Source organism: Trachypithecus francoisi, unplaced genomic scaffold (genome assembly GCF_009764315.1).
Source record: "Trachypithecus francoisi isolate TF-2019V2 unplaced genomic scaffold, Tfra_2.0 Lachesis_group10, whole genome shotgun sequence".
NCBI classification, from domain to species: Eukaryota; Metazoa; Chordata; class Mammalia; order Primates; family Cercopithecidae; genus Trachypithecus; species Trachypithecus francoisi.
The window spans coordinates 5,653,181-5,674,494 of NW_022681455.1; the positions used below are offsets into that span (position 1 = coordinate 5,653,181).

The window sequence follows — 21,314 nt, forward strand, 5'->3', positions numbered from 1 at the left end:
AAACTAGTGGGGTGGGGAAGGAGACTGCCAGGCTGTGATAAAAGGCCAATTTTTAAAACATAACAAAGAACTCTTTAACAATCAGTGAGCACGAGATATACAGACTGCTGTGAACATAGGACAGGATGCTCACCCTCACTCATGATTAGAGAAATACAAATTATTTGCTGCAAATTACATTTTCAGCTGTAGGTTTGACAAAGATTTTAGAAGTGGATAATATTCAGTGCTGTCAAGCGTGCAGGACAACAGGTATCCTCCATCTGCATTATCTGTGGATATGCAAATCGGTACAACTCTATATTGAAACTGAAAATACACATACTCTTTGACTCAGCATTTATTTATTCCACAAATATTTTAATACAGATATTCACAGATATGGGTACTGCAGTATTCATTGCAATGCCAGAAACTTCATCAATAGAAGACTGATTAAATAAACTATAGAATGTTTATACTACCAAACACTAGTAGCCATTATTATTGTTATTTTTTACTTGAATCTTGTTTTTTATTTTAGCACTTTATACAGCTTGTCTCATTAAGTATCACCCAGCTAAGATTTTTTTATAGGGCATGGCACATCTATTTTGTTTTGTTTCCTTTTATTTTTGCTCTGGATCTCATGTGTAGCAAGTAGAGATGTGAAATTAAATATTCCACAATAGGTATGCCCCCTCAAGTAGCCATTATAAAGTGTTCCATACACCATTAAGTAAAGAAGACAAAGATATATTGAAAGAACTAAGGTATACAATATATTATAAATTATTCCATTTTTTGTTTGTATAAACATGTAGACTTTTGTGCACAGGAAATATCTATAAAGATACAAAGGAAATCATTAACAATTTTTATCTACTGAGGACTGGAATGGAAGGTATTGTCTACTTTGCAGTTCATATGCATACGATTTACATTTTTTACTATGAACATACCTTTTTTTATAGTAAAACGCTAATTTCTAAAAATACAGTGTGGAGGACATTCATTTATTAGGGCCCTGTTTGCAGGAAGCAGCATAAGTAAATCATCCCATGTTGACAGATAGAACTTATCCAACCGTAGAGAACAGATATCAGTGACTTAATAAGCAGTAGAGATAATAAAAATTTTAGCAAAACCAACTAGAACCTCTTGGGAGTGAGTTTCTCTAGCTAGATGAGTTCTTCAGCCTAGCAGAAATAAGGGAAAATAGTTTTTTTGGAAAGATACTTTCTGAAATCTTATCCAATTCCATGTATATGTTAATACCTTTTTTTCTATTTACAAAGTGACACATTCATTGTCAAAATTTGGAAAATACCAGTAAGCTCACATGGGCTTTATTTTTAACAGGCTACAAATTTAAATACAGATAACAATTGCAAGATTATGTCTAAGCAAAGAGAGCAGATTGATGGCCAAACTGATGATTGATTAGAATGATTTTTGTCTTTTTAAAATTGAGTTGTATAAGAGGTAAAGGAAATAGATTGATGGCTGGAGAATTTGACAATGTATAAGAAATCTGAGAATTCCTTTGAAAAATACTCAGATTTCCAGCCAAGTTAGAGTCACATCCACCACTGACGGGAATCTTAAACCATCATTGCATAAAACTTTGGAGATGAAAGACTTCTAACTGCTTCATTTTACAAAGAAAAAATTGAGGTCTAATTTTTTCATTAATTCAATTTAAAAATAACAAGTATCCAATACAATACTCTTTCCACTTCCTGATCCTATCTGATGCAAGAAGAATATTTTTCTAGGACATTGCTCGTTATTCACTTGAGAAATAAGTATGGCTTTCAACAAACAAAGGCAAAATCATGAGATATAACTAAAATTGCTGATTCACCTTTGAAGTAGTTTCGGGTCACTATTTTAATACCTTGTTCACACAGAACCTGTTTTGCATTCATTTGCAGACTTCAAATATCTCATTTCAGGGTGAAGTTTAGCTGAGTGACATTAGAGCCCTGGGAACTCTCTTTGGTTTGGCATGAAGTGAGAGGTCTGAAAAGAATATCAAGCTAAATCCTTAACTTAAAAGCAACACTTGTTTTTTTAATTTAAAAAAATCCAGTATTATTTCAATTTTCTTCACAGTTTGTGTCATGCTCTTTAGTTAGAACTCAATGTAGAAAATGCAGCATGGATTGAAGTAGACAGCAGAAGTGAAAGCCGAAAATGATGTCCGATTCTCACTCGCTGTGATATGGGAGGACGAGGGAAGAAACGGTAAAGCACCACGGTCAACAGCACTGACTTAGGAAATATCTTACTCACAAGGTTTATTAGGCTGTTCTTGCATTGCTATAAAGAAATACCCGAGGCTAAATTTATAAAGAAAGAGGTTTAATTGGCTCTTAGTTCTGCAGGCTGTACAGGAAGTTTGATGCTGGCATCTGCTCAGCTTCTAGGGAGGCCTCAGGAAGCTTATAATCATGGTGGAAGGCCGAGGGGCTGCAGGCATGTCACATGGCGAAAGCAGGAGCAAGTGAGAGAGAGTAGGGGGAGGGAGGTGCCACACACACCAGAACTCGTGAGAACTCACTATCCCGAAGACAGCACCACGCCATGACAGATCCACCCCCATGATCCAAACACCTCCTACCAGGCCCCACCTCCAGCATTGGGGATTATAATTCAGCGTGAGATTTGGGCAGGGACAACTATCCAAACTATGTCACAAGGAAAGCTTCAGGAGCTGAGGCCACCCTTCTAACACGTGGGGTCTTGCCAAGTTTTGCTAGTGGTCCTGGAGGTTAGGTGAGTTACTAGGATCGAGGTCCTCAGGCCATATCCCCCTTATAAAATGGAATCTGGGCAGTTCTCCAGCAGGCCCGCCAGGCCTCAGATCACCTTTGCCAGGTTCTTGGAACCGGCCCACAGGGTGTGGGTCCAGCTGATTAGTGTAACAGTCAGAGTCAGCCGGGCTAGTGTTGCAGTAAGAAATAACCTGAGAATATCTGTGAATTCACCCAACAGAAATGTGTTTCTCACTCTGGCCATGTGTGGATGGGGTGCCCTCTACATAATTCTCACACGCAGAGCTGGTCTGTGGGGGATCTACTCTCTCGGCTGTTCCTGGAGCTGCCGGGCTGCAGGGAATGAAGCCACACCACCTGCGTGCCCTGCCAACTGCTAAGGCGCGGGCACAGGCAATTCCTCCATGTGCCTGGAAGCAGAGGGAAGGCACTGTGCTGTGTGGGTAACTCAGACTGCTGGGAAGGACTGTATATCTAAGTAGACTACAGTTCACAGGGTCTTTGGGATCCTGGTAGGGTCTTTTACCGGCTCACCCCGTAGCAACAGCCCCCTGTAGAGTGGCGTGGGATGTGCTAGGGTTACCTCTCCACAGGGAGCCTGCTACCAGGAACCATTCAGACTTCTCCCAGCCCATCTCTTGTTCTCTCTCATCAACTTCTTTACTGGTCTCCTACCTCATTCCTTCCCCTTTAAGTCTACTTCTGCTAAGGGATACTTGATTCCTCTTTGCACAGTTCAGCTTTGGTTACATCACTCCCTCACACAGAAATATTTGGAGGTTTCCCATTCTCTATAGTTTTGCAACTCAAACTTGTCCATAGACCAGCAATATCAACATCAGCTGGGGTCTTGCTAAAATGCAGCCTCTCAGGCCCCACCCCAGACCTGCAGAATCAGAGTCTGCATCTTAACAGGATAACAGGAGATTTCTTTTCTTTTTTTCTTTTTTTTGTTTTGTTTTGTTTTTTGAGATGGAGTTCACTCTGTTGCCCAGGCTGGAGTGCAGTGGCGCAATCTTAGCTCACTGCAACCTCCGTCTGCCGGGTTCAAACAATTCTCCTGCCTCAGCCTCCTGCGTAGCTGGGACTACAGGCACCCACGACCACGCCCGGCAAATTTTTTTGTATTTTTAGTAGAGATGAGGGTTCACCACGCTGGCCAGGCTGGTCGAGATCTCAAACATTAAAGTTTGAAAAGCACTTATGCCTAGTATTGGGTCTCAAATTTGGCAGCACAGTTGAATTATCTGGAAAGCTTTAAAAACTGCCAATTCCCAGTTTCCAGGTCTGGACTGGGGCCTTGCACCAAGATCCTTTAAAGCTCTCAGGTGACTATCATGGGTGAGAATTTGAGAACTCTGGAGTTTAAAAACTCAGGGGACACTCCCAACCACCCATAGTATGGCTCCCAAACCTTCCCTGTGCCGTCTTTCACTCTAACTATATCAGACTGACCTCCAGTCCCCAAACGCTCTATGCTTTTATATAATGTGCTTTAGCCTATTAGCAGAAGTCACCAGGCATTGTACATGCCTTCTTCTCATGACTGGAGAGGGCCTAGGATGACTGCATCTAAATTTTTCCTTGAAAATGCCATGACTACAAGTCACAGAGACATAAATACATGCATTTACTCAATTGTACATTTAGCTTTCCTGATTAATAAAATGTAAGGCTTGATTCATCCAGATGACAGCTTACTGTGGCACTATGTATCTTTTTTTGTTGTAGTCTTATTGAACATCAAAAATATCATGGGTAATTGGAAGAATATGCTTGTTTCATAGCATTAACTTTGGGAGTTATAAACTGAGGAGATATATATATATATATATCTCGCAGTAGCAGTGGCAACTGCTTTTCTTTTTTTTTCTTTTTTTCTTTTTTTTTGAGATGAAGTCTTGCCCTGTCACCCAGGCTGGAGTGCAATGGCGTGATCTCAGCCCACTAGCTCACTGCGACCTCCACCTCCTGGGTTCTTCTGCCTCAGCCTCCCGAGTAGCTGGGATTACAGGTGTGTGCCACCATGTCCAACTAATTTTTGTATTTTTAGTAGAGACGGGGTTTCATCATGTTGGCCAGGCTAGTCTCGAACTCCTTACCTCATGATCCGCCCACCTCGGCCTCCCAAAGTGCTGGGATTATAGGCGTAGCCGCAACTGCTTTTCATTACTCTCACTGCTTCACCTCCACTTGTGATCAGTGACACATGTTTGAGAGACACCTGACTTTGGAGACAGAAATCAGGATCCTTGACCTCTTTATTACCTTTCCCAATGGAATGAGGCTGCACACATGGGCTGCGCTGTGCTGCACACCGGCAGTTCAGAGAGCCCTGTCGTTTTGGAGAGCACTCCTCTGTCACTACAGCACCTATTGTTGTAAAACCTTACCCACGGGACTATTTTTTCCAAACGACCTCAGATAAATACTTTACTTGATGTTTTTATTCGCGCAAGGTGTTAATTTCTAACAAGACTTTTATGAGCGCAGCAAGGAGCAGTTGCTCTTTCGTGTGAACATTAAATAAGACTCAAGGTATGAAAAGCCTGCTGCAAAGGGTCCAGAAGGATCTGTGGGATTTGGTGGGCTGCAGCAGACAAATGGCCTGCCAGTCTGTGACAAGTGCGCAGTCACCGTGGGCGCCAGCCTTGGGAGGCACAGGATCCACTAAGTCATTGGGATTACCGGGCTCAGCCCCTAGCAGCCCCTGGAGAGTAAGGGCCCTGTGTGCACATCTCTGCAAAGGCTGTTGGTCAAACACATGAAAAGCCGGTATTAGTGGTGTCTGCCTGAGCCACCATAAATCACCTCTCCCTCTGGGCTGCCACTGCGCATTGCCTATGCACAGCCTGGAGGTACGGGGCGTGTGTCGTTGGGGGAAGCGTGCAGTGCAGGAGTCCTGTTATGTCCATATGAATGTGAGTATGAAAACATGCACTGGTGCCTCTGTGCTGAGCTATTCTTGGGACCAAGGACTCACACACAACAGTGACGTCATCCAGGGGCAGAATAGAAGATTGTACTGAAACGTCAGAAGCCAGATACCAGGTTCTCTCTCACAAACAGTTGTTTTAAGTGCCGATATCAAGGCTTGACAACGTTAGTGCTGGCAGGACTTTTGGTTTTCCTTATCCCCATCTTCGTCCCTAAACGAACAGTAGAGATGCAGAGAAGTAGTCATTAGAATGAACTAAATTAAAAGCAGGGAGCGGTTAACTTTATGTTGACTCTAAGATAATGTTAGTAAATAAAAAGGCTAATTGGAATTCTCTGTATTCTAATAAGAATTTTTTATTAGTAAGTTATTTGTGCTTTAATGGGCCGCTCATGGCATGTGGTTGAGTCATGATGCTTTCCATCACTCATTTTTATTAACATATACGGTAAATATTAAAATAGATCTTGGGAGCGATAACATAGGTAGAAAATGATGGGTGGCTCGTCAGATACAAAATACAGCACCATACTTACAGATGTGTTCTCATGCCATTTTCCAATTTGTGTTGGCTATTTCGTAACTTTGTCAAGCCTTTCTCTGACTTCTGTTTTATTGTACTGCTGTTCTTGACCTTCCCCCCTCTCCCAACCAGCTAGAAGTTTTGATGTAGCTTATAGAAAGTACTTTGACAACCAATGATATGTATCTTTTTATTTATTTATTTATTTATTTATTTTGAAACAGAGTCTCGCTCTGTCGCCCGGGCTGGAGTGCAGTGGCGCGATCTCGGCTCACTACAAGCTCCGCCTCCTGGGTTCATGCCATTCTCCTGCCTCAGCCTCCCGAGTAGCTGGGACTACAGGCGCCCGCCACCACACCCGGCTGATTTTTTGTATTTTTAGTAGAGACAGAGTTTCACGGTGTTAGCCAGGATGGTCTCCATCTCCTGACCTCATGATCCACCCACCTCGGCCGATATGTATCTTTTTTAAATGTTTCATTCAGGGTAAGCATGTGAGCAACAGCAAGGGAAAAACACATTTTAGTATTTTGCTCCCTGTTAGAGATTGTTTTGTGCTTTTTAACTAGGATACCAGAAAGCGAAGTATTTCAAAGTGTTCCTTTAGCAAACTCTATATGCTCAACCAGATTTCCAGTATCATTTTTCTTCAATGCTTAAAAAAAGTGAACTTTTAACTTTTACTTTCTATTCTTCTTATCCTTCTATAAGTGTTATGTGTACTTTTTGCCATGTTTAGAATAGATAAAATATAGCTTTAATTTTTCCTTGATAATTAAAATGTTTTTCTAATAAGCTGTAATCCCTAATGTTTCTAGAATTTGGTGGAAAGTCAATTCGCTAATTTAATGGATTAGTGTAGGTCAGTTCTTACTGTAAACTTTAAAAGGTATAAGAGCTCCAGGCTAGACTGGAACTTGTCCCAAAGTCATATTTAGGGAGTTTTTGTTTTATTTTGTAAAAACACTCATCTCACATTTCCTAAAAATGAAATAAGGCAGCAAAATAAAACTCATGCAAGGATTCTGGTTCCTTGGGTTTTATAGCTCACTAAGATTTTATTTTCGTTTTCCTTTCCCTTTCAGGTTCCGACATGTCCCCAAACGTTTAGGACTGAGAATGAGGGGAGAGGCCCAGGCTCGGAGGGCTCCTGGACAGAGTCTTGGGGGGACTTGTCTTTCCTGTACCCCCTGGGATGTCACTGTGTTCACACTTAGGGACACCAGGAAATTTCATATGAAGGGACTTGGGTGGAACTCCCACAGGCACTGCTTTTATTTTATGGATATTGACCTTTCAGTGTTATGGGATCCTTCTGCTTCAAAGTGAAGCTAGGTCTGAAATTTTCAAGCTCAAAAACTTCCATAGGCAATACTTTTCATGGAAACGAATTGTTTTTTTAATCCTCTTTAAGTAAAATTCAGACATTTGTCAAAAGCAAACATAGCTGTCAAGCCTTATGGATTATGCGTTTTGGTTCCAAAGAATGATGAACCTCTGGTAGCCTCAGGGATGGGAGATTTTCACACTGTTGTGATGCTGAAGTCACCAACTTAACAACTGGAACCAAACACAATTGGCGCTGTTGGGTGCCTTCTCACTGCTCACTATCTGCTGGGTGCTAGAAAGCCCCGGCGTTTAAGATCCAGTTCTTTAAGATCCAGTACATTATTTTAGAAAATAAGGTTTGTGGGTCCCTAGTGGTCTCTGTGGGCTAACTAGTGGGTCCGCTGGCGGCTTGGTAATTTTAGAGGAAATATGAAGTGTAAGATCAGTTGTGATTTTTGCAGCTATCCCATTGTATTCTTAGTAACAGTTTATAGCAGATATACATTTTATCCCACAACTCTGGGTGTGAGAAATGTCACCACCTTCTATTTGTCTAAATTTGATTTCATCTACTTCACACTACCTCTTCCTCCCTCCCTCCACCCACACACAGTCCAGATTTGGGGAAGGCCTTGGGAACATTTGGGAAAACGCCCTCTCAACCTACCATCTTGGTCTGAGAGTCTTAAAGGCAGACAGCTCCTCTGCTTCCGTGCAAAGGTGGACACAGGGGGCTTTCACTAGGGCTCCAGAAGCTCCAGCTCTTGATGTTCATTCCACGCTGTATCCCAGAGCTCTCCCACAGAGGCCCTGCCACCCTTGGAAAATGCTGTACAGGCCTGGGTTCCTGGCTTCTCCTTCTCTTAGGATCCTCCAACCTCTGTTGCCTCTCCAGTTTGTGCCTCCTCAACTGCCCCTGATCCAGCCGTTTTTCTCCCTCTCTGAGCTCCTTCCTCCCTCTTCCTCCTTCCTGTGTCGCCTCCTCCCTTTAGTGAGCTTTAAAAACATAATGGTGGGTTCTCCTTCCTACGGCGGTGGAGATGGGGTGAGATGCCAATGCTGGTCAGCTTAGTTTTCATGGTGGTCGTCTTAGTCCATGCTGGCTGCTGTAACAAATCACCATAGGCTGGGACCACAGAAACGTGTTCCTCACAGTTCTGGAGGCTGGGAAGGCCAAGGCCAAGGCATCAGCAGATTTCGTGTCTGTGAGGGCCACCTCTTGGCTCATAGATGGTTTTCTTCTTGCTGCATCTTCACATGTCACGGGGCAAGGGAGCTCTCCAGGGCCTCTTTATAGGGCACTAATCCCTTCATAAGGACTGTGCCCTCCTGACCTAATCACTTCCCAAAGGCCCCACCTCCTCATACCACCACCTTGGGGGTTAGGATTTTAACATGAATTTGAGGGGAAGATAAACGTTCAGTTCAGAGTAATGATAAAATATATTGCTCATATGCTGCAAGGACTGTCTTGGTCACTTTTCAGCTAACATTGAAGTAAAAGATATATTTCTCTGCAACTGCATTTTGTCTCATTCACATTTTGATCTATACATACGCTAGATTTCCCTTTGCAATAATGGTTGGATCAGTTCAAAGTGGTTCACTGACGTCCAAAAAAAGTGAAAATAGTGCATAAATCCTAGAACTCAAGACATATGCAAGTGGTAATAATTAAGTTTCTACTGTGCCTGTGGATTGTGAATCTATAAGTGTCATGATTTTATAAAAACAGCCCAAAAAGAAAAATACAAATCGGAAGTATAATAAGGAACATCTGAAAATTTGAACTTACTTGCACGGCGGAGGCACTGAACTCTGACCTTTGGTAGTTGTCTGTTGTGGAATTCCATTAAATACTGTCCTCATCTGTAAATGGAGATGATAATAGAACTTACTTCAGAGTGGTTGTGAGGCGTAAATGAGGTAACACATGTGGCATGCTGTGTACATGTCTATGTGCTATCTGGGCAGTCATTATTATAGTTATCGAAATTATTATTATTAACATAAAACACAGCCGTCTCTCGAAACCTATCGGGTTTTTCCAGAATGAATGAAAGTAACAGTGCTTTGTTAGGGAAAGGCTACACTTTTGTCATTAAAGATGGAGAAATGACCAGAATTGTGGCAGTACCATGAATACTTGTAAAAGTTGGTCCAAGTTGCAATCTGACCAAATAAGCCATAAACTAAATGGAAAATATAGTTCGAATCATGAAATTGCCATTTTGTTAATAGTTATAAGTAGTGAAATATTAGAAAATTCCCATGTTTCTTCTTGACTTCATGCTCAGAGGAAAAGCAGAGTGAGCTGCTGGCAAAATTCCTCTGCTAAGTGACAGCGTGGAGGCCATGTGATGTGAGTTGCATGCGCCATGAAGAGCAGTTCCGGTGTGCGAGTTGGCAGATGGTCTGCTCTGCGTTCTGCTGAAGCCACAGAGTATGGCTGTTCACACAGGTGGGTTGAGGGTCTGAAGACGTGCTCAGTAACTACCAGTAACTGGTTTCCTGTGCCTGTCTCCCTGCCTCAATTCACCCTGAATTTGCTGTGCAGCCAGCCCCTTCAATGACAGCCTTGACACCTGACCGCTAGAGAGGGCACAGTGCTTCCCCATTCTGCCCACTGAAACCCCGGGGTCTCGCCTGTGGCTCACTGCCCTTTTGGTCCCATCGTATTTCTAAAATTTCTAATGTTATTTCCTTTTGTTTGCCTAGTTGCATAGTCTCTGCTCTAGCCATTTGGAATGTTCCCATTTCTTGAACACCTCCATGCACCCATCCCTCAGCTCGCCCCTCTGTGTCTCCCCATCTCTGCTTTTTGAGCTTATGCCCATCTTCCCTTGCCCATCTCCAATGCAATCGCACACACAAAGCCACCCCTTCTTTCCCAGTTGCCTGCGCTTGCTGCCTCCTCTGAACCTCAACCTCACTTTGCCATTTTCTCCTTGTTGGTGATTGTTATCTTAGTCCTCTGTGATCAGCAGTGACATATTTGTTTTACTCCATCTGTTAGAGCAGCAGTCCCCAACCTTTATGGCACCAGGGACCAGTTTTGTGGGAGACCATTTTTCCATGGATGGGGTGGGTGGGGATGGTTTCAGGATGAAACTGCTCCACCTCAGATCATCAGGCATCAGATTCTAATAAGGAGCACGCAGCCTAGATCCCTCGCCTGCACAGTTCACAGTAAGGTTCTCACTCCTCTGAGAATCTAATGCTGCCACTGATCTAGTAGGAGGCAGAGCTCAGGTGGTTATGCTCACTCAGCCAACACTCACTTCCTGCTTTGCAGCCTGGTTCCTAACAGGACACGGACTGGTACTGGTCCACAGCCTGGGGGTTGGGGACTCCTGCGTTAGACGACAGCTCTCTGAGGGCAGGGGCTGTGTCTTGATCACCATCATGACTCTCCCACATAGTATGCTGGTGGTCAGTAGTTCCAATGTTCAAGTCGGCCAGTGCTGTCCCCATTACTCTAGGGCCTTTTCCCATTCCATGGCAGCATTGCTGGCGTCTTATGGACTGGAGGCTCGCTGGGCCTGGTTGGCAGGTGCTACTTACCCTGCCTGAGAGTCCTGATAGTAGCCCAGGGAGGTTCCTTTAAACTCGTGGCTACATCCACTGTTGGGTTTCCTACAAGGAAGACCATATTTAGCTTTTGAAGGGGGCCTTCAGCGGCTACCCTGGGCAAGCCAGCTGCAAATCACTGGCCATGTTTTAACTTTCTGTGTTGCTCCTCGTGTATGGACTGAGAAATTCATTCAGCAACTCCTCCTTCTATTAATCCTATTGCTACATCTCCAGCCTTGAGATTCACCAAATGTTGCTGAATGAAGCACTCAGAACAGCATTCAGACAAGGCTTTGTGAGACTTTAATGTGGTCTGAGAAATTACGATCTTTCCGTCCGTTGATGGGGCTCCTGTTGTTTGCATGTCACAGTCAGCAGAGCTGTGATAGTCTGAGCAGCAGCAGCTCGGCTTTCTCCAGTGCATCTTGATGAACCAAAATACTTTGTTTTTGTTTTAGCAGAGGCATGGTCAGCACAGAACCTGTAAGCACTTGCTTGTTCTCACTCACTTCTATTCTTCTGTATGTGCTTTTCCTGCATTCCTTTATTAGAGACCTGTTGGATATCATCATCTTGTTGCCATATTTGTTGAAAGAAATGAATGTGTCCGTGCAGTTTCCCGTTGATCCCTGTCTAGAGTTAGCAGCATGGACCTACCCCAAGCTGAGCTGGCAATGCAGGTTTCACTCATAAAAACAACTTCTCATTACCAGTTAAGGACCAACCATTATTCCAGTATTACATAGATTTGAAAAACAGATTCAGCACCTGAGAATGAAGTGGTACCAGGATCTTTCACAAGCCACTAAGCATCTGAAAATCTTGATGCTACTTCAGGCTTCACTGCTTAAGAACACATGACCGAAGGGGAGGCGTAGACGATTGCAACTGGATCAGAGATAATGTAGCTAATTCCTTAACGCCCAGGCCCACAGACTTGCTCGCAGTCACCCGGAATACTCTGCAGGAAAGCCAGAACTAGAGCTCAGGTCTCTGTGGGTCTAGTTTAGGACTCCAGGCAGCATCAGGCTCACTCTCATTTCACATTTTCCAACACTCGTGTCCTTGTGAGTGGAGCATGAATAATACTTTTTCTGCCTCCCCAGGAGGGGAAGGGCAAATCAGAACGCACATGGCAGTTTACTTTGAAAATCCTGAAGCCTACACTGCCAGTGTGGAGCAACCATGTCCTTCCGTCCATGTGTCCATCCCCCGGCGCACATTTCGCAGAGCCCCATCTTGTCCCTGAGTAGCCTTGGGGCCCCAGACAGAATGAATCTCAGGCCCTGCCATCAGGGGCCTCACAGTCCAAAACAGAAGACAGGAGTTGAATGAGCAGTAGGTGCAGCCACAGGAGCCCAGGGAAGAAAGGCTTGGCTACTAATTCCTTATGGCCGTGGCAAGTATCATGGAATCTTAGGGACTGCCTCAGAGGGAAGGTGCCATTGGAATTGAACCTTGGAGAATAAGCAAGAATTCCCCCAGGGTGGAGCAGGTCAGGGGGGCTGTTGTGGGGAGAATGAAAACGTGTGGGCCTCGAAGTCATGGTGTGATTGTAGAACAGTGAACTGTCTGGGTGGTAGAAGGGCCGTGTAGCAGAGCTTTGTACCAACATTGCCCTGGAGGTAACGATCAGTTATTGTAGAAAATAGCAGTTTAATTTTGTGAGAAATTTTCCTTCTTTAGATTTGCCCAGGAGATGGGATTTCCTTATGGGTTGAGCCTACATCTTGCGTTGGATGGATTTTCTTTTCTTTTTTCTTTGTTTTGACATCATTTCACTCTCTTATCAGGATGTGAGATCCAAGGGGACCTGTCACTGGCCAGCTCATACTTTTACCCAGGAAGTCCTACATGGTCAGTGAGCTCCAGTTTGTCCTGTGGTCCCCTAGGCTGTGGGAGTCCACAGCTGTGGCCCCAGGCAGGTGTCCTGAAGGGAATCAGGTGAAAAAGGGGCTCGGTCATGGAAACTACTTCAGTTTCATCCAGCAGAGATCTGTGAGTGTCAACGGAGTGTAAAGCCTCTGGTCAAACCACTCAAAGCAGGCTTCATACTGAAGCTGAGCTCATGACAATCCCCCCCAAATCCTCCTACACCCCCACACACCCTTCCCCCACTTTATGGTTTTTAGAGACAGGGTTTTGCTCTGTTGCCCAGGCTGGAGTGCAGTGGCACTATCACAGCTCACTGTAGCTGTGACTCCTGGGCTCAAGCCATCCTCCCACCTCAGCCTCCTGAGTAGCTGGGACTACAGGCATGCACCTCCGCACTCAGCTAATTTTGGAATTATCTTTTGTAGAGACAGGGCCTCACTATGTTGCCCAGCTGGTCTTGAAATTCTAGCCTTAAGTGATCATTCTGCCTCAGCTTCCCAAATCACTGACTCCCATTCCCTTCTTAAAGATGAATATATTAATTAACTCTAAAACCAGGGTTGCTGACCTTCATCTGTCTTAATGGGATACTTCCTCCCTTGTTGTGAACAACAGTAAACAGGTCTTGAAGAAGCTCCATGTCTGAAACAAGGAGTTCCATGGTCATTTATGGTTACTTCACTAATTAGAAGTCTTTTTTAATGAGGATGAACATTTTCATTTCTCTAAGGGCTTTCTTGCTTTGGGTGAACCAGAAGGTATGGTTGGTGGGAGGTATGGAATGAGACTGAAGGTGAGGATGAGGCCGTAGATGCTGAGAGGACCTTACCCTCAGGACAGTGGAGGCCTGGCAGGTGGGCCCAAGCAGAGGAGGGCAGTGCCTCTCCTTGGCACCTTTTCCATCCCAGCTGCACCTGCCCTCACAGCTGGTTGAAGGAGGACAGAGAATGCAGTCTCATTAACTCACTTGGTGATGGCTTTGTGGTACTTATTGCAAACTACAGATAAATCTGCCAATTGGAGGAACTCTGATGTACACAGTGAGCTGCTTGAAGAAAATTCTTTGCACTCACCTTTGGAAAGCATTCTTTCGTTTAGTATAAAGTTCCTGGATTTCAAAAAAAAATGTTTCCAAACGGACACATGGACAGAAGAACATGGCAGCTGTGGAAAGAACTCCAGAAAGGACAGGCAGAAAAATCTCTGAGCTCATTTGCAGCAGGGAATAGTGTGTGCTCCCAGCAGCCACGGGAGGATGAACTTTGGGTACGATACTCAGAAGGGTATTACTTCAGAGTGATTGTGGGGGGGTGTGTGTGTGTGTGTGTGTGTGTGTGAGATTCTGATGTAGTGGAGCTGAAGGAAAGATACTGAGCAGAGGCCCAGGAGGCATTTGCAGCCCTGTTCTCCACCTTCCACCCTTGTTAGCCAAGTGGGTTTTCAAGCTCTTGGTGAGGGCTCATGTTCCAAATCTACCTCACTGTTTTAGAAGGAAAGTTTCTAAGATCTGAAGACAATGAAATGGAAACCAAGAAGAAAATTGAAAATTATGGTCCCCTGTTGATGTTCCAAGAGGGTGTGTGTGTGTGTGTGTGTGTGTGTGTGGTGGTGCGGGGGTGGTTGTGGGATGTGTGTGTGTGTGTGTGTGGTGCATGGAGGTGGTGGGGTGTGTGTGTGTGTGGGTGGTGCGGGGGCGGTTGTGGGATGTGTGTGTGTGTGTGTGGTGCATGGGGGGTGGTGGTGTGGGGGGTGTGTGTGTGTGTGTGTGGTGCATGGGGGGGTGGTTGGGTGTGTGTGTGTGTGGTGCAGCGGTGGTGGTTGTGGGATTGTGTGTGTGTGTGTGTGTGGTGCATGGGGGGTGGTTGTGTGGGGTGTGTGTGTGTGGTGCAGCGGTGGTGGTTGTGGGATTGTGTGTGTGTGTGTGGTGCATAGGGGGTGGTGGTGTGGGGGGTGTGTGTGTGTGGGTGGTGCGGGGGCGGCGGTTGTGGGATGTGGGATGTGTGTGTGTGTGGTGTGGCGGCAGCAGTTGTGGGATTGTGTGTGTGTGTGTGTGGTGCATGGGGGGTGGTGGTGTGGGGGGTGGTGTGGTGTGTGTGTGTGGTGCATGGGGGGTGGTTGGTGTGTGTGTGTGGTGGTGTGTGTGTGGTGCGGCGGCAGTGGTTGTGGGATTGTGTGTGTGGTGCATGGGGGGTGGTTGGTGTGTGTGTGTGTGTGGTGGTGTGTGTGTGGTGCGGGGGCGGCGGTTGTGGGATGTGTGGTGTGTGGTGCATGGGGGATGGTGGTGTGGGGGGTGGTGTGTGTGTGTGTGTGTGGTGCATGGGGGTGGTTGTGTGTGGGGTGTGTGGGTGGTGTGGGGGCGGCGGTTGTGGGATATGTATGTGTGTGTGGTGCAGCGGCAGCGGTTGTGGGATTGTATGTGTGTGTGTGTGGTACATGGGGGGTGGTGGTGTGGGGTGTGTGTGTGTGTGTGGTGCGGCGGCGGTGGTTGTGGGATGTGTGTGTGTGTGTGTGTGTGTGGTGCATGGGGGGTGGTGGTGGGTGTGTGTGTGTGTGGTGCGGTGGCGGTGGTTGTGGGATTGTGTGTGTGTGTGTGTGTGTGTGTGCATGGGGGGTGGTGGTGTGGGGGGTGTGTGTGTGTGTGGTGCGGGGGCAGTTGTGGGATGTGTGTGTGTGTGTGTGTGGTGCATGGGGGGTGGTGGTTGGGGGGTGTGTGTGTGAGATTCTGATGTAGTGGAACTGAAGGAAAGATACTGAGCAGAGGCCCAGGGGGCATTCGCAGCCCTGTTCTCCACCTTCCACCCTTGTTAGCCAAGTGGGTTTTCAAGCTCTTGGTGAGGGCTCGTATTAATCAGCACTTCTTAGCTTGCCCAGGATGAACTCCTGTGAAACCAGTCGCTCTCCTGGGCTCTTGAGGCTTCTTGTGCCACCACGCATATCACTTCTATAGGCAATTTTCATTTAAAACCCGTGGTGGCTGCTGGCCAGCGCAGACCCTTGTCTCCTGAGAGAGTGGCTGGGCCTGCCCAGCAGCCCTCCCTGCAGCTACCTTCTGATGGGTCCTGTAGAGCAAGTAGGAAAGCCCTGGGCTTTCAGACCCTCTCAGTCTAATCCATTCCTAATTTTGTACCACGAGCAATCTCATATGTGATGGAGACAGACGAGTGCAGCTGTACAACACCGCATGGTCCAAGCCACGTCCCTCCCTTGGTCAGGAGATTCACTGTGGGTCACTGACTATGACGAGACTATTTAGCATCCCAGGAAAGTCAGTCTCATTGCTAAATGGGACCTTTTGGTAAATGTTGGCGTCAATTAGAAGTTCTACTCAGGCCAAGATAGAGTCACAAGGACTGGATTTACCTTCCCATCTTAAACAACTAAAAACCAGGCAAAATAAATGCAACAAGGGTTTTCAGACGTTGGACATAGAGTAGTCCAGGACAGTGGTCGATGAGAGGGAGAGCAATGGAGGTGAGCCCTGCCGCTTCCCCCTGCTCACTGTCTGGGGGGCTTTCTAGGCCACAGCACAGGGAGGGGACCCCACACAAAGCCCAGGAGTCTCTAAATGCACAAGACAGTGATAGGAATCTGGGATGCTGAAGCATCTGGAATTCTCAAGGCAGAGTGCCAGACAGGCAAGAGCTGCCCAGAGAGAGAGCTCTGGAGTTCCGGAGAGGATCCCCCAGTCCTCGGCTGGGCGCTGATGGACACCTGTGTGTGAGCATAGGGGCTCCCATGGCAGCTGCAGAAAGAACTCCAGAAAGGACGGGCAGAAAAATCTCTGAGCTCCTTTGCAGCAGGGAATAGTTTGTGCTCCCAGCAGCCACAGGAGAATGAACTTTGGGTACGATACTCAGAAGGGTATTATTTCAGTGGTGGTGAACAGCCCTGGACTGAAAGCTGCTAACAGCTTAAACAGCAAGTCTACAAGTCTTCTTGGAGAAGTGATTGATTCTAGGACTGGGTCAGGAAATATATGAGCCAATAATTAATGCAATAATAATATAATACAAATATCTCATAATGCCAGAAAATAAGAAGGTGCTCCAAAAAGGCCACAATATTGGGGGATGGCGGAATATCAAAGGGGAACAGGAGCCAACTGAAAGAGTTCCAACAGCCAGAGCTGAAACACGTAAGAAACGGAATAAACAATGGAGTGCTGGGTTATAACACGAAGTATAAAATAAAAATCCATCCAAGTATACCAATATAAATGAATGCCAGATGGATGGATGGATGGATGGATGGATGGATGGATGGATGGATAGAGAAATCTCCCGTGCAGAGGAATTCCAAGTAATTCATACTCTTCCCCCAACAAGGTGGAACATAACTCCCGACCCTTTAGCGTGGGCTGTACATAGAGGCTTCTGTCCAGAGAGGACGGGAAAGAGAGTTAGTGGAGGAAGCTGATGACCACTACTTCCACCACGTGACCAAGGCCAACATCAAGAGTGAAGCCATTTTGAGAGTATGTCCCCTTGCTATGTTGTGATGAGAATGGTACTCAACCTCTTTGATCTTCCACAAAAAAGAATCCCATAACCCCAGTCTAATCATGAGGGGAAAAAGTCAGACACTTGTCAATGGAGGGCCATTACACAACATTCCTGACCAATGCTCCTCAAAAGAGTCAGTGCCACCCAAAACAAGGGAAGCCTGAGAAAGTGTCACAGCCAAGAGAGCCTGAGGAGGCATGACACCTAAATGCAGTGTGGGATCCTGGACAGGAAGAGGACAGCGGGGGAAAAGTAAGGAAATCTGAGTAGAGTGTGGATGCTGGTGAAAATAATGTAGTGATGTTGGTTCACTCCTTGTGACTAACATGCTCATGTACCAGGCTAATGTGTGATGTTAATATGAGGGGACCCTGAGTGGGGGGAATATGAGGACTCTGTAGTGTCTTTCCAAATTTTCTGTAAATCTAAAGCTTCTAAAATAAAAAGTTTATTAAAAAGTAATTATATAAACTTAATTACATAATATTTAAAACAAAGGCAATAAATATTTTGAAAGCGTTCACTTTACCAGATTATTTTAAATATTAAAAAGGGACCAAAACAAAATATGCAGCACAGCTGAAGTACCTACTTCTCGCTTCTTCTTTCCTTCCTTCTCCTTCCCATCCTCACTATGACAGCCATGCCTGCTATCACAAGTGATATTAGTGGCTCCATAGAATAATCTAATGAATTTAGTTTTAAAAACCTGAGTTACTTCATTACAAAAATAAATCAGGCCACTCAGTGCCTTCAGCTTGAGCTATCCCTTGAGATAAGCAGTCAGCCCATCCAGGACCCTTCTGGTTTCCAGGCCTCCCAGTCTCTTGCGAGTGGCAAGTGTCCATGAGGGAGTGGGTAGGGCTGGGTACCTGGCATGGACCTCCACAGCTTCTGCACCCACTTTTTACAACCACCATTACCCCTACTGTGCACCTGCTGTTCACTTTCCATCTCCTCAGCAACTCTGAAATATAGACGGTTCCTGTTTCTCATGTGAGACACATAGGGCGAGGAGAAGTGAATTCACTCCCCTACATACAAACCTGGAAAGTGGCAGAGCCAAGCTTCCAACTAAGGCACGTCTGCCTGTAAAGCCTGCAGTCTTTCTGCTGCAGCACCTGCCTGTCTTCCAACTCCCTGCCCACCTGTCCTAGTCCTTGCCGTCCTTGCTTTGTCATCCTGACCGGCTTGGTCTGGGGAGCACTCCTGCACTCACACTGCCAAATCGCTGCTGTGGTCACACAGACACACAGTCAGGCATGCACAGAGGAAGCTGTTACTAATGCTTAGTCCTGAAGCTCACGCAGTAGACGCGCCTACTTGTATCTAAAATGGAGCATATGAAAAGCGTACCTGTAGATCTTTCACTGTCCCCATTGTGATCCTTCCATCTGATAAGTTTTCTGCAAGTAAGAGAAAGAGCCATGTTACAATGTACAGTGTGTGCCCTAGCTTACCCTGGTCTGTGCCTCCCGTGTGCAATCACAAACCTTTAATGGTCCTGGCAATTTGGCATTATGGTGGAGTTGCTGATTTGTGATTTTGTCTTTAAACTTTTACTCTCTTTAACTTGACCTGGAAATGGATACATTTGTCAGGGAAGAAGGCAAGTTATACACAGTGTATGTGAGGTTACAGTATGTAGCTAGAGGTGATAGCATTTTGGTTGTAAAACATTAGTGTCAATGTTGTATCTGGGCAAAGTAATACAGTACACAGTTCTATTTCAATTTCCAAACCAGAGGAATACAAAGAGCTTGTATTTGTATACAAGTCAGTTGTAAAATCACTACTTATTTTGGCAAATGCTTAAAAATGTGTGAATTCTGGATATTATCACAGTAAAATGAAGTTTATTTCTCGGACAGACTTGCTCACCTCACAAAAGGAATAGAGGTCTGGAGACGGTGACACTTAGGAAAATAAATTTAATTAACACCACCTTTATTTTTCACTGTAAATGACAATCTCTTACCCTTGTAGCATAGCAAATGCAGACACCCACAGAAATTCAGTACTACGGATTGCTTTGCTAATCCTGGTATGTCCATGGGCAGGTCTTGAGCATTGCTCAAGGTGCAGAGAACACCGCTACGCAGCACCGCAGGGCTCTCCAAGGGGCCTCTGCGCATTTGCACAGGCTGTTGCAGACCTGAGGGGGGCGCTTTGAGCGGAGCCTCAGGATGATTTGGCCCGGGTGTCACGTGGCCCCTCCCCAGCCACGTGGCAGCTCCAGAGAGCAGAGTGGAAGATCATGTTGCTGTCTTGCTCTGCCGTGTTCTCCAAGACATGAAATTTAGTCCATATGTTTAAATATCTCTTTGGCTGATTGCCTTGTGCAGTTGATACATACAGTACAACAAAATAAAAGTTAAAAAATAAATCTGTTTGGGAGCAAACTTGAAGGGGAGAAAATGCTGTGTCCCTGGGCAGACAGCTCATGTGAGGATCTAAACACGCCATTGTGTGTGTGCGTGTGTGTGGAGCTGTGCTTTCAGAGTGGCATTTATAAAATATTTATCATCGTCTCGCTGATGAGGTTCAGAAAGAGCCTTTGTTATTGACAAGGAGCCAAAGCACTTTGCTAACTGAGGAGGCCGTCGCTGGGTTGCAAGAGTGAGGACCCAGGCAGACGGCCATGGTGGGATCCAGGGGAGAGTGGGCAGGTCTGGTCATGTCAGGAGCAGCACACAGTTGCCTCCAGGTTGAGCCAGTCTTCTAATGGCATCACCAATGGGAAGGGTCTGGAAGGACAAGCCATGGGATTTATTATCCTTTGCTGTCCCCGCATGTGTGGCCCTGGGGTGGGGGAGTCAGGCCCTCTGGCACAGAGTCCATGAATGTGACTCAGTTGGTCTCCTTCTTCCATCTCTTCCTGCTGCTCCTACATTTTCATCTGTAGCCTAAAATCAAAGAGAAAACAAACTTACTAAGTCACAAAAAACAGAACCTTTTTATAATGCCTTGGTAAGGGGCATCATAGAAACTAAGAAGGTCAGAGCCACCAAAGGAAGACTTTTGTGAGCCCCTGCTAGGTATCCCTAATGACTGCGGTTTCTGAGGGAGATGCTGAAAAAATGGGCACTCCTGAAGGAGCTGACCCAAAGACAAGCAGATGAGAGTAACAAAACTTCACATCCTACCGGGCACGGTGGCTCACGCCTGTAATCCCAGCACTTCAGGAGGCTGAGGTGGGTGGATCACCTGAGGTCACAAGTTCGAGACCAGTCTGGCCAATAGGGTGGAACCCCGTGTCTACTAAAAATACAAAAATTAGCTGAGTATGGTGGCCAGCACCTGTCATCCCAGCTGCTGAGGAGGCTGAGATGGGAGAATTGCTTGAACCCAGGAGGTAGAGGTTGCAGTGAGCCAAGAGCACACCACTGCACTCTAGCCTGGGTGACAGAGCAAGATTTCATCTCAAAAATAAAAAATAAAAACAACATGATGTCCCATGGACATTTTACATGTACAGGACACTGTTCTATGTACCTTAAATATATCAACTTCATTTAACTTGTGCACGCCTATATTACTATCCTCATGTTACATTTGAGGGAACTAGGTTTCAGACTGGTTAAATATCTTGCCCAGGGTCACACAGCTCATAATTTTGAGAGTGAGGATTTGATCCAGGGGGTCTGATGATAGAGCCTTCACATTTAAAAACTTTCAACACATGGCATGTTATATTTCACCTGTACCCCTGCCCACACCCTCCCCAGCATGCTTTTTTCAAAGCGTATAACTCACTAGCTTTTAGTAGTCACAGAGTTGTGCATTCATCACCATGGTTATTTTTTTAAACATTT

At 45.6% G+C, this 21,314-nt stretch overlaps 1 protein-coding gene across 5 annotated transcripts in view; it reads left to right on the forward strand.

Annotated features, from left to right (window-relative positions):
• The window catches only part of FARS2 (phenylalanyl-tRNA synthetase 2, mitochondrial), a 537,773-nt gene that overhangs the window by 459,050 nt on the left and 57,409 nt on the right, over nt 1-21,314 (forward strand). The gene's annotated exons all lie outside the window — the stretch shown is intronic.